The following is a 14243-nucleotide window of genomic DNA, read 5'->3' as shown; positions in this document are numbered from 1 at the left end:
AGGCAGGGGCAGCGAGAAAGACGGGGAAGAGATGGCGGAAAGGAGAAAGGTTGGGGGACAGATAGGAGAGGAGAGATTAAGCCGGACTCCCGCTCCCTAGCCTCTCTGCTTTCCCCTCTCCGCCCCATTCCGGCTCCTCATTCTTCCTCTCCTCCCATTAGCCCCATCTCCGCTCTCTGCCCGCATGCTCCTTCCCCACCTCCCCGGCCCGCCTTCCTCTTCCCCTCCCCACCCCTGTCACTCCCCGGCTCCTCCCGGCCCCGCTCTGCCTGGTCCCTCCCCCCAGCGCCCGGCTGAGGAGCCGCCGTTTCCGGAGTACACAGAGCGGGGCTACTGGCCGTGCTGTGCCGTGAGGGGGTGACTAGCCGTGGCAGGCAGGTGAGCGAGCGGTATGCCCGGCCCCGGCCCAGCCCGGCCCGGCCCGCGGGCTTAGCTGTCTGCTCCCCCCTCCCGCAGCGGCGGCGGCTCCCGGGGGAGGCAGCAGCCCCGCGGCTCGGCAGGCGGGGGCCCTGGTGGGGCGGGGACCGGGGGGTGGCAGGGGCAGCATTAATATCCCCCCCCAGTCATGAGGGGCGAGCCCCTTAAGGGGGGAGTAATCGCCTGGGGGCTGGCGGGGAGCCCCCTGGCTGGGAAGGGGCGCTCATGCGGGGGCTGAGAGGAGCCTCTCTGGAGGGGCCGGGAGGGTTAGGGGAAGCCCCTCGGGAGGTAGCGTCGGGCAGTGGAAGCCCCCAGGGAGAGGCTGGAACGCCCCGGGGCCCCTGCGGGTTGAGCCCCGCCCTCAGAGGGTGGCCCCCGTGCAGCTGCAGGGAGGGAAGAGGGGGGACTGTGGAGCAGCGAAGGGGCTGGGGTGCTATATACATCCCCCCCGCTGACCTGCGTGTGAGAGTTTCGGGTGAAACCGGCAGAGACTGCGCCTGCGGGAATTCCAGGGCACCTTCCTGCTAAATAGTGACCCGGCCCTGAAATACTCTCTGTGAGAGAGTGAGTGAATGTGAGAGCTGCCGCTGCCAGGCTCTAGAGAGGCCTTCTCTAATCTCACTCCCTGGAGTCAGCCTCCCCGAGAGAGGGGAAAACATGATACAGACCCAGAACAATGTAGGCAGAGGATTCTTAGCTCATGCAGGCACCAGCCATGTATGGTTTTATAAACCATTTATCTCGAGCCTTGTACACGTAAAAAGGAGTGAAATTGTGACCACTCTGTTGACTGCAGTTTTAGTCTGTGTCTTACGTTATATTATTTTATATGGTATTAGCTGGTGCTGTTATGAGACTGTGTGACTGCTGCTGTCTTTAATCACAGAAAGGAGCTATGTCTCTTTTGAGCAGTAGAATTCTAAATACATGAATAACTCATTATGTGTAACTAAAGCTTTTCTGAAGTACCTAAACACGAATATCTTAGTATTGACTGTCATTGTAGCTTGCTAAACTTATATCAACTCGCATGAGTTTTATTGATGATTTAAGATTTTTGATCTAATGTGTTAACGATGCCTTTTCAGTTTACCTCACTCAGATTCTGTCAGCTTGAGAAAGTCCTGCTCTGTGGTAGTTATATACTTTGAATGAAAAATTGATAATATATCCAGATATAAATGTAACATATAGTTGTTGGTTTAGATGTTGATACTCTTTCACAACCTAGTCACAAGTATGAACCAGCCCTTATTTTATTAGTAGTAGTAGTTATTTTATTTATTTTTTCTAGAGGAACTTTGCAGCTGTAGATGTTTGGATATTCTGGTCAAGGGTGTGGTATAAATGAATGGTTGACAGTTAAGGAACATGCTTTCCTGTGTATTTTCCGGTACTTCTGGTAAGGCCAGAAATACTGAGACATGAACCTTTCCTGTTGATATTTTGTTATTTCTGATTCAGAACTAGGAAGTGCACAGGCGTGAGGAAATTAGAAATAATGTATACTGGGTTAGCCAGAAGCTTTATTTGAGGTTCAGAAGTTTCGGTCAATTGTTAAGTAATCCCAATTAATGCCAAAATAACTGGTATAAGCTGTATTTTTAAAAAAAATCTAAATTTACACGCTGAAACCATTTGTTTGCTCACTGCACCCTTCCTCAATGCCTTATGCCAATGGTTCTCAACCAGGGATACATGTATCTTTGGGGGTACACAAAGGGGGTACATCAACCAGGGGGTACATCAACTCATCTAGATATTTGCCTAATTTTACAACAAGCTATATAAAAAGCACTAGTGAAGTCAGTACAAACTAAAATTTCATACAGACAATGTCTTGTTTATACTGCCCTATATACTATACACTGATATGGAAGTACAATATTTATATTAAAAAGAAAAGGAGTACTTGTGGCACCTTAGAGACTAACCAATTTATTTGAGCATGAGCTTTCGTGAGCTCACGAAAGCTCATGCTCAAATAAATTGGTTAGTCTCTAAGGTGCCACAAGTACTCCTTTTCTTTTTGCGAATACAGACTAACACAGCTGCTACTCTGAAACCAATATTTATATTCCAATTGATTTATTTTATAATTATATGGTAAAAATGAGAAAGTAAGCAATTTTTCAGTAATAGTGTGCTGTGATACCTCTTGTATTTTTATGTCTGATTTTGTAAGCAAGCAGTTTTTAAATGAAATGAAACTAGGGGATACGCAAGACGAATCAGACTCCTGGAAAGGGTACAGTTGTCTGGAAAGGTTGAGAGCCACTGCCATATTCTTCTAATTTTCCTTATCCTTTTCTCTTCTGGTGTCACTACACTCCAGCCCTCTTTTCTTTCACTTTTCCCTCAACGTCCATCATTCTTAAACACCTTTTCTTCCTTCCCACTCAATGCATCTCTATAATTATCAATCTTCTTCTTTTGCAAAACTAAGGGAAACACATTTTCGTGTCCTGTAAGGTAGATGCATGTGTACACTTCCCTTTACGGGTTGTAGTGATTGCATCTTTCTGTAGTGTCTCTTGTCTCTGATAAAATATGATGTCCATGGAAAAAATATGATCACTGTAGTTGCTCATGTGGGGAAATTGCCACCCTAAAGCAATGTGGCAGAAGACTTGAAAGTACATTTTTCATGGTGGTTCTTGGTGCAGTGTGGGGGGGTATAATCATGGCACCCAGAATACTGTTAGTGACAGCAGATTAAGGGATGATAGTGTGCTTTCCTGTTCCTAAGACCTACGCCTTATCATTACTGATACTATCTCACATATATAAAGCTCCTTTTATTCCAAAGGGTCTCTAAGTACTTAACACACTATACACTCAGATAAATTAATGCACCACTGAAATGCAGATCTCAGATGAAATGTGGAACTCTTTAACAGTGCACAACAATACTACATGACAGTTTAGAACAGGAAGTGGAGAGTATCTTCTTATTATAACTGCAGGGGTAATTGTAGGTAAGTAGAATGTTATTACTAGAGTTGGATGTTAGCCAGGACCCTACCCCAGCTTTTATAAAGAGTGCCAGGAGATCATTAATAACTACACAGGGGGTCAGGACTTTGGTTTTATGTCTCATCTGAAAGATGACTTTTACAGCAGCATGTATAACTTCATTGCAAAACAACATGCTGGGGCTGGTTCAGAGGGCAACTGACCTTATTAGACTTTACAAAATCTAGCGTGTGATAACATCAGATCTTACAGAACAAGATGGTATGTCTAGACTGCAGACAGTGCTGTTTAAACTCAAAAACTCTGCTTAGTATGATAACTTTATAGCCATTGTACAGTTTGCCAGATGGAGGTGTTCTCCAGGTTCACAAGAAGTTACCAATTGCCTTGTTTTATTGGTCCTTTGTTTTTTAATCTTCTGTTTGTATACTTTCGGATAATTTCATGATTGGATGAGTATAGAAATGCATTTTAGTAGGCTTATGTTATAAGAGGCTCTTTACCAATTGCCCTATTTTTCTAAAGGGACTAGTGGAAAAAATATGTGCACAATGCTTCTGTCCACAAATGCCAAATTGATGTTTGAATCACTATTGAGAGGTGCTAGTCTCTCTTTCTAGAGAGTTCTTTTTGACCACCCGCTCTGACTTTGCCAAAACTGAACCAATCCATCTGAAACTTCCACATGCAACTTATCAGACTTGAATTTTTCTGTGAAATTTGAAGCAAATTGGACAAGGTGTCTTGGTGTTTAAAAATGAGGTATTTTCACTTCTTGGGAACATTTTCAAACAGTGTTTTTTATTGTCATATGTAAGAAATGGCTTGTCTTAGATATCAGTTTTGTTTTATTCTTTTGTCTTCAATAAGAACTGATGCTTTGAGAAGTCTAAGAAAATTTGCAGTGAATATCCTATTAAGTGCAGTTGTTTCAAGGTTATAAAACCTTGCACAATGCAAGTTGTGGGCTTCCAAAGTCCTGGATTGGAACAGCCTTACGATAGGAAAAGGGGAGAGGAGGAGGAGGAGGAGAATGAGAATGGAAACAGGAGATATCTAGGGAGTGGGTGTTCAAAAGTGAAAGAATGGAAGGAGAAGGCCATAAAGAAGCACAAGGGCTAATATGTGTATTGCTGAAGAACTGCTAAAATCTGTATATAGGAATAAAAGATTAGTATCTGTGTATATGGGGTGGGAGGAACAGGCCTAGTGTAGGACTTCTAACACTCTAAACAAGATGTGTTATGCAGTAGGAAAGAGATTTTCAAACTGTGGTACACAGGCTGCAATCAGGTGGCACATGGGATGGCTATCATAAGCATCTATTAAACTGCACTGATTAAAACAACAAAGATGGTGTAGTCAGTATGTTTGAGTTTTAAATTAAATTCTCTACAGGTTTGTATGCTGCACTCATGACTATATTATCTGATTGCCATCCAGTATTGCATTAAGTGATGTGAGTAACATCTGTCACATGTTTTTAATCCCTCATCCTCTCCCCAAAGGGAAAAGTGTGTGCATTGTCTTGTTTTGGTAGGATGTTCTTTGTTTGGGTTTATTTTTTTTAAATCAGACTTTTAAAAATATTGGATTTAAAATATTGGTCATCATCAGGGTGGGATGGAATCTCGTAGCTAATATGAGATGATAGCTCACAGATCCTGCTATATGAGAGCTTAATATCGGTGAGGAATCCCGTAATACATCTAATTACAGACTGAATGGAGCAGTTGTGGATGTGTACCTTCAGCTAAATGAGAGGTGAGGAATACAGGGGCTTATGTTTGGAGAAGGAGAAATAAAAAATCTGCCCTTGCTAAGGGAAGTCCACAAAAGGGAACATAGCATTTGTGGAAAATATCTTTTTGCCTAATATTGTATTTATTTAAAAATGTGTTGAATAGTTCTTTGAATCCCTTGGGTGATCTTAAAATGTTTACTTTCACCTTTTTCCTGTAAGCTTAGGGTATGCCCATTCATACTAATAATACTTTACATAATAGCAAAAATGTACAAGGACACTTTTTAAGATGACTCATTGGAAAGATGTGCTAAAATGTACTCTTAAATTGTCACCTTTTCTTGTCTTTCTAATTACTTTTTAAAACTAAATCCCTCTGAAATTAGTGGTAAGTATTTTAATGTTAGCTAAATCTTAGCAAAATTTTTATTGTCTTGGAATATGGACATAATCCTCCCCTGCCATCTTTTGTTTCTTGTTTTTTCCCTTGCTTGTTGGATTTTTCTGGTGGTTTTTGGATAAGTATAACTGTCATTCCCTAAGTTTTCCCCCTTTCCGTTGGTCACTTTTCACTGTGCTATTTGTTTGATTCTAATCTTCCTCCATTTTTGTAAACACATCTGGAGAATACAGATTACATGGAGAATTCAGATAATTGAGGACAAAAACAGGGTACCTTTGAATTTTTTTCCAGGTCTTGGATATGTTGTTCTTTTCTGATGATATAGTGGAGTTTTTTAACTAAAACTTGTTTCACACATTAGCTTTTTTTTTTTTTGGTAGTAGAATGTTGATCGAACTTCCAATTCCAGCACTGCAGTAATTACTTTTGCTTTGTAAATAAGGAGTGTGCTCAATGCCCACAACGGAGTGATACAGTGTGATTAGAGAACATTCCCTGGGGGTTGGTCGAATCTTACATATTTTGGTATTATGTGGAAATAGAAGAGCAGAATCCTGCTTTTGTTTAAATATTTTCCAAACATGTCATAGGGGAAGCTTGTCTTTCTCTTATCAAAATGATGTGCAGCTTTAATGTTCTGTTCTAACATGCTAAGTTTCAGGATGGACTTTTTAAAGGGAGTAATGGAATATTAAAGTTTTCATCTGATGGCCAAAAGGTAGGAGGAGGATAAAAAGATCCAATTGTGACCTTTTTCTTTTCAGTGAGGACCTCGCTACTATGATTCATGCTACAGTTACTTTAGAACTAAATTATTCCAGTGCACTGCATCTTGAATCTATTCTGAAACCAAAGCTGGCAGACAATTTGGTTCATGCTCGTTAAGTGGGGTATCTCACTGTGAGCATATTACACTGGTGCTGCCTGTGGTTTCTGGATGGTATCAAGCATTTCCCAAGACTTACTGGGATGAAGGCAAATTCCTCTGAAGCAGGCCCAGACCTGCAGTGTGTAAGATCAGATCAATGGCTCTGTGGAATTTTTCTTCTTGAGTTAGGCAAGCTCCTGCTCCATCAATACAGATTGTAGATCCTGCAGATGTGGTCTCAGAAAAGATATAGGCAGAGAGTAAAAAGGCATGGAAGTATCCTCAGAGAGAAATAAGGCAAAACCCCTCTGTGTCCAGACCACATGTTCCTTGAAAACCTGTGGCTGAATCTCTGAGGTCTCTAATCCCCCTCATCTTCATGGTCCAAGAAGATGACTGAGTGTTTCATGGCTTCAGGATAAATTGTCTACTACCTATGATGAAAAATATATTGGTTGGTATTTATGATGAACCATTTGGACAAGCAGCAACTTTTGCTACTTTTTAAGTAGCCATAAGCTTATGTGAGCCATTTTGTTGCTTCTTTATAGGAAGTGGACCTTTGCAAACAGACAACATAGGCAAATTCCTTAACGTGGTACTGAAAGATTAATTTATCACTTTAAAAATATTGTGTGTCCCTTTAGGCAAAGATAAACCCCCCCACTTATTTAATACATTCACAGCAGTCCTTTCCCCAACTCTCCATGTTAACTAATATGTAAGACCTGCACACTATAGAGGTTGGTGTTATGCTGATTCTGTAAAAATCAATTTCTTTTTCAAGGAAGGAAATACTGTTATTACACTTAGTGTAAAAACCTAGATTATTTTCATGTAAACAAGTACTTGTTGACTTTTTAAAATTTTTGGCGTAAAACCTCATAACGTGTACAGTTCTCTGCTACCTTAATTCAGTTCCTTGTAGACAACTAAAATCATCCTTATGAGTTATTCATTATTTTAGTCCTGTTTATTTAAACATTCCAGTCATTTCCAGGAGAACAGATTATAATGTCAAATTCAGCATTTTGACCTCATTTCAGGCCCAAAGTGGGGAATGACAGTAAAGAAAGAGTCAGTTGTTTAAAAACAAAACAAAACAAAACATTTGTTATTAGCAATTAGCAATTAATTAGCAAACTTGGTACAAAATTATGAAACATAATTTAAAAGTTCAAGTAGATTTGAATTTAGCATGTATCAATTTAGAAGCTCTTGCATGCTTGTTCTTCTAATTCATATTATCAATACTAAGTGCTGAAGAATTTTTTTTTTCGTATTTAATCTTCAGGGTGAAATAGCAATTTAGGAGTTTGGGGGCAGGAAATAATCTAGTGTGGTAATCTTTGGTCATAAACAGACATTATTTTTGTCCTTGTGGAAAGGTAGTACATTTGACCTGTGCTATTTTAAAATTATTCTATTGCTTGGTTTTGTGGTTAAAAAAGATTTAGGTCTGGTTAAGTGAAATCTATTGCTTTGCAGATGTTGCTGGATGTGAAATCTGTTTAAAACCACTAATGATACACATTTTGTTTTTGTATAGGAATGTCACATTTTTGTGGTGACAGATAGATATGATAGAGTAAATCTGTAGTCAACATACAAGATTTAGTGAGATGTTTTGGGGAAAAGACAGTGTATTTTTTCCTTTGAAGAATTTTTTTCCAATTCATTTTCTGGGATGGTTTATATTTTTATGATGATTGATTAAGCTATGCATGTAGTCAGTTAGATAAATTTTACTAGAATGTGATTCACCCTATAATTACGTATCCTCTGCACATCTCTTAGAGAGGTAACAGAGGCTTTCTTTACTCCACCCTCTTATCTCTCCATATCACAGTGACCATATTTTCAGCTGAGTGCTGGATGGGTTCCCTTCAGATTATAAGGGTGGTTATAAGGGTTTGAACAACATGAGGTGCTTCTGCCACCCCAGGAGTGCTCATTCTGAGCTCCTTCTGGCCTGATGTCAAAAGACTAGGGCTAGAAATCTCTTGGTGACTTCAGGTCAACTCTGAATGCCCTTCTGGAAGGTATGCTTTAGTCAAACATAAGTTACTTGGATCAATACACGGATAACTGTGTGAAATTTAATGGACTGCAACATACAGGTCCCTTCTGGCTTTGAAATCTATTGATTGGTTAAACAGAATTTGGATCTTGGAAATGGCAGTGCAGAAGTCAATTCCTTGGGGAGTGTGTCAGTCCTAGAGCTTGATTTTTATGGCAAGTTAATCCATTTTCAAATACTTTAAATAAAAAGAAAAGGAGTACTTGTGGCACCTTACAGAGCTGTAGCTCACGAAAGCTTATGCTCGAATAAATTTGTTAGTCTCTAAGGTGCCACAAGTCCTCCTTTTCTTTTTGCAAATACAGACTAACATGGCTGTTACTCTGAAACTTTAAATAAAGTTATTCTAGTCCATTTCTGTGTATACATCTTTAAATTAGCATGTGGCAGTGCTGCTCCATTTGATTAAGTACAGTACAAAGGTGTGAAATCTTGCCAGTTTTAAGTTTCTTTTGTTGGTGACTTTGGTCACCACTTCAGCCTTTGGTATGCAAAAATGTGGAGTTCTCCATATAGTCCCCTCTGCCCACTCTCCTACTCATTTTTTTGGTTTAGAGTAGTGAGTTCTTATTTTGTGGGCAACTTGATGGCAGAGAGATCCTCTCATGGATCTGCCTTCCCTTATGTTTTGAAATCTTCTAATCTGTGTCTCACCAAAAAGCTCTTAATGAACTACAAGTTTGAGAACCACGGATATAGAGAGGGCCAATCTGTATGATGCTGGTATGACTAAGAGCGATGTTGCCACAGTTGTTTCATGTCAAAAGCCAAACTTTTTTTGTGTGTATGGGGGGGAAAGTTGTATGCAATCTAGACTGAAAAACATAATCAATTAGTAACCATCCACTAGCTGCTGCTCTCTTTACTGTTGCATTTTTTGTTTCCACTGACGTGCTTGCCAGTTTCTTAAAAACAAACTTTCTTTGTAAAAGCTGTTGCAGTTACAAATGCAATACTAATAAAAGGCAATACACGTGACTTATGGGGATTTGGAAAACATACATTTTTTCCAAGACATTGGTGTAAAATTACAAAGAAGAGGATACTATATAGATAGAAATAATTAAATACAGTATTTAAATTTTAATATTTTAAAACATAACTGTCAACAGGAAGTAGTAAATCCATATTCTGTTTTGAAGTGCTTCAGCAGACACAGGGCATTTGTTTTTCAATAGTTTCTTTTCTCTTTGGAACGTAAATGTGTCTTGTCCACCTGGTTGCCTCCTCTTACTTTGTTTTGGAGTGAGAGAATTGAGTGTCTGCTATACTGGTCTCCTTTTGTTGTCCCTGTTAACTTACATGAGAAAATACAAGTAGTTATGGTACAGTGCAGAGTGAGGGTTTGTGTACACCTGAAAGTTGAACAGAGTTCACTATACTAATATAGTTAAAGGAGTACAGCCCTCACTAGTATAGAGGCAATATACTATGTGTATCCCTAATACGAAGAGGAATAAGCTATATAAGTATAGGGCACTTTTATGGCAGTATAATTGCATCTACGCTAGCTAGGGGTTTATGGATTGTGACGTTACCCACGGTACAAGATGGACTATTGAACCACAGTGTCCCCTTAATTCTCCAGCCTGGGATACCTTTTACAATTCTTTGCTAGTAAACAACAAACCCCTCCAGGCTCTGTTCACTCACAGCCATTAGCATGCAAAGGCATATCCAGCAAAATTACATGAATGCTCTCCCAGCCACTAAGGGTGGCGCTCAGAAATTCTTAGCCCAGCCTCTCACTCCAGAAATGTGCATCTTGCACTCTCCAGCACACTACTGAACAGAGCACGCTCATTAAATAGTTTCATTTTTATCAAAGAAAATGATTGTCACAGCCCTTGTTAATCTGAGTAGCGATTCGCCAGACACTTCAGCGAAAACACACTGGTTTAGATGAAACATTAAAACAAGTTTCTTAACTAGAGAAAGATAGATTTTAAGTGATTATAAGTGAAAAGGCATAAAAGTTAGAATTAGTTCCAAAAGAAATAAAAGATACGTTACCAAGCAAAATAAGATTTGAAAGCAAAAAATGGTTTCTCACCCAAAAGCTCAGAGCAGTTAATACTAACTAGAAAGCCTTCCAGTTCGGACCTTCCCCCCCACAGTTCAGTGATGGTTCTTTGTCTTTCAAATGCTCTTGCTGCCATGTGTAGAGAAGGGGGAAAAGGGGAAGCCATGGTCTCTTATTTTATACCCTCCTCCTCTCCTTGAGGAATACCCTCCCCCTCTCTGATGGGGTGCAGACAATCAGTCTAAGGTGTACATGAGATTCAAAGCATCTTTCAGGTGAATTGTAAATTTCTTGTTCATATCTTCTGTGTACGTGATGTTTGGGATGTCTCGGGGATGACATGCAAATCTTTTGTTTATAGTCCCCCCCCGATGTTTTATAACACTTGTGGTCAGTTCTTTCTTGAAACTGTGGAGCTAGGCCGTCTGCATTCCCCAGAATTAAGTGTCAGTAGCAAACGTATAGCAAAATCTCATAACTCCATATACAATGTTGATGCACACATTTTAACATGACAATAATGTTAATCAGATAATGACTTTTCAAATGATCCCTCATAAGGCATACTTTGTACAACATATATCATAACCATATAAAAGTGGTGAATAAGGGATACAGGATATTACTTGGGGTACATTGTGTCATACCAGTATAACTAAATCACATCCTGATTTGTGGTTATACTGTTAGAACTTGCAAATGGAGAACCAGGCCTAAGTATTCTGCTAAGGGATGTGTGTGAAAGTATATGTTAAAGTACTGCATAAAATTGCATGAGGCGGCTGGTGGTGCATTTTAGCATACTTGGCACACCATAATTCTTATGCCTAGTGTTTAGTTTTACCTTGAAATTTCTTTCATGGAGCAAGCTCTGGCACATTATTGGTTTGAGACAAGCAGAGGAGTGGCTTGACAGAAGTTGTAATTTATTTGCACTGCATGGTATCTTGGGCAGATAACAAACCTGTTGAATGCATGAGACATTACTAGGCCTGAAATAGTCCACATCTGATGACCTTCAGGGCTTGTTGCAAGACTCATCTTATTTTCTCAAGCTGTTGAAAATGATGGGGAAATGTAATTGTAGGAGGGGGAAATTGTCTGATGGGGCGGGGAAAGGAATTTATGATGGGTTAACTTAAAAATACACGTGTAGCAAGTTCATTATGTCAAGGACACCTAGAGTATAGATGGATGCCAATTTTAGCAATTCCGTAAATAGAAATGCTATTATTTCAGAGACCACCTCCTTACGTAAGAACTGCCCTCCTTATATTTAATATTCAGACATTGGTGCCTTGTAGTTTGTTGCATGGGAAGACTAGTTCTTTGTTTTTTAATTATGAAAAGCAGTTTTTTCTCAAACTGATCTCAGCCAGTTCTTCCAGATGGATTGCGTTGCCTCAGTGCTCACGGGAGGCAGACTAGAATGGTCGGTTGGAAGCAGTAGTGGTGCAGGACTCACCCCTGTGGCGCCTCCTGCTGGTCATCCAGGGAATTAGCATTCCAGCCTCGAGTGCCCTCTGCCGGCTGGTATCCCACTGCCACTGGGTCCCGAGTCCCTCCTGGACCACGGTGTACCCCTTTCACGCTGGGGTGCTGCCACCAGCAGTACCCCACACGGATCTGGGTCTCCCCTCCCCAGGGAACCTGCAACCCTCTACTCCCACCTCACCTCAGTCTATGGCCACTGCCAGTCATCAACTAGCCCCCATTCCCCGGGGCCAACTGAAGTGTAAGCGCCACTCATCATAGGCAAGGGCGCTTTGGACCTGCTGCCTCTGCCTACCCCTTGGGCTGCCCTCTGCAACCCCAGTACCTATTTGGCCTTACACTATGCCTGCAGCCTGGGGGGTTTTCAGGCTGGAGCTCCCCAGCTACTCTGGCCTTCCCCCAGCCCTGCTCCACCTCAGCCACCTTAGTATGCTCCCAGCAGCCAGGTCCCTCCCTCGCAACAGGCTAGAGAGAGAGTTCTCTGCTCCTGACTTCACTGGCTTTTATAGGGCCAGCTGGGTCTGTTTGGGGCGTGGCCACAGCTGAGTCTGCCTCCCAGGCAGGAGTGGGTGACCACCCCGCTACAGAAGCCCTGTGTCATGTATCCGGGCAGAGTTCCTCTGGGCTGCGACCAGTGGCTCCCTTGATGCCTTTGAGGAGCAGTGGGCGCTGTCTGGGGTTCTCTGCTTGGTGTCCCCATCCGGTATCCTTGTTTTGAACCTATGACCTTCACTGTTTTTCATTAGTTGTCCCCCGCATTTATTTGGTCCCTGGGTCCAGTGCTCCCTCCTGCTGAGTGGAGGGGGTCCTATAGCAGTGGGCGGGCTTCCACCCGCTCACTTTCCGGAACCCAATAGGTACAGAAGCCCTGTGGCAGAAATGCCTGCCTACTGACCTTTTTACAAAACACTTACTCCCTCTCCAAGTTTTTTGGAGTTCTCAAATCCATTTTTTCTTCAAAATTTACTGAGATGGTGAAGCTGACTTTGTATGAAGGCTATGGGAAGAAAGGGTATCTAAATAGTCACTTCATAGTTGTGACGAGGTACACTCACCTCGCACTGGACGGGGAAGGATTATCCGTACATTGTGGGCTGAGGAAGCCATGTTCCCTCATCTCTACTGGGCATGCTCCAAATGCACTAGCATAAAAGGGAGCAGCTCAGCTCAGTTGGGGCTGACCACCGGAGAGGAAGGACACTCACTGCAGGCCCCAGCCAAGGATCAGCCGAAGCCCGAGGCTGTGGGAGCTGGAGATGCCGCAACTCAGGCAAATGCCAAAGTACCCACAGAGGCCTTGCAGAGTCCAGAGTTGCTGGGGACAGTGCAGACCAGGGAACCCAGAGACAGCAGAGATGCCCAGACCGCATCAATGGAAACCATAGTAGGAAGCAGCCCAGGGGAACTAGATAGTGGCCCCTTTAGTGAACTGGATTTTGAGGCAGCGTGTTTCGGTCGGACCCCACTGCTGACTCAGTGGCGTGTGCTCCTGCCACTACCTGGGCTAGGGCCCAGTGGAGAGGGAGGGTCCAGGCTCCCCTACCAAGGCCATCATGTGCCCCTCCCCCCCCTTTTGTGCATGGCGGCCACTAGGGCTTACTCCCTCACAGACAGGAGCAAACATATTGACTTTGGCCACTAGGCCTTACTGCCCTGCGGACTGGGGCAAATCTGTTGCCTCCGGCCATTGGGTCACATTGCCCTGCTAAGAGGGGCGAGTATATTGACTCTGGCTACGGAGGCATAGATGCAGGTTACATACTCTCCACACCTAAAACCTAAGGGAGACGGGGCACACTTGCCCCACACTGGATGGAGTCCCCCCCAGCCCTGTCACAATAGTTAACATTTTATTCTGTTGTGACCCTAAAAGATTACACTGGTAAAGAACCCTTCACCATCCCTTCATTTAACATTTGAGAAGCTTAAAACTGAGATAAATTGTGGCAAGGCCCTTCAGGGTACAATATTGGGTGTGGTATAAAAATCTAGATAGGTTAGGAGGCTTTCTGTCAGTCTGGAACCACTATTTTCCAGGAACTTTAATAGTATAGACTTTATTTTCTTGCACTATTAAAACACTTTTTTTTGTTAGAGGTAGATAAATAACACTTCTTACCAGTAAAAATGTGCTGTTTTGTCCAAGTTGTGGAGAAAGGAATGTACACTTAAATGGAATCTACATACTTCAATCCTGGAGGCAAAGAAAGGCCAACAATGTGAAAGGCATCGAGACAA

General features: G+C 42.1%; 1 protein-coding gene across 3 annotated transcripts in view; it reads left to right on the top strand.

Moving 5' to 3' along the window:
• Window positions 1–283: 283 nt before the first annotated feature.
• The window catches only part of GARRE1 (granule associated Rac and RHOG effector 1), a 108489-nt gene continuing 94529 nt past the window's right edge, over window positions 284–14243 (top strand). For all 3 annotated transcript variants that reach the window (XM_073307906.1, XM_073307909.1, XM_073307908.1), the window contains exon 1: window positions 284–378. The gene's annotated coding sequence lies outside the window, so the exon portion shown is untranslated. The remainder of the gene's footprint in view (window positions 379–14243) is intronic.

This window comes from Lepidochelys kempii, chromosome 12 (genome assembly GCF_965140265.1).
Source record: "Lepidochelys kempii isolate rLepKem1 chromosome 12, rLepKem1.hap2, whole genome shotgun sequence".
NCBI lineage: Eukaryota > Metazoa > Chordata > Testudines > Cheloniidae > Lepidochelys > Lepidochelys kempii.
The sequence above is the reverse complement of the archived record's forward strand: the minus strand, read 5'-3'. Positions and strand labels throughout refer to the sequence as shown.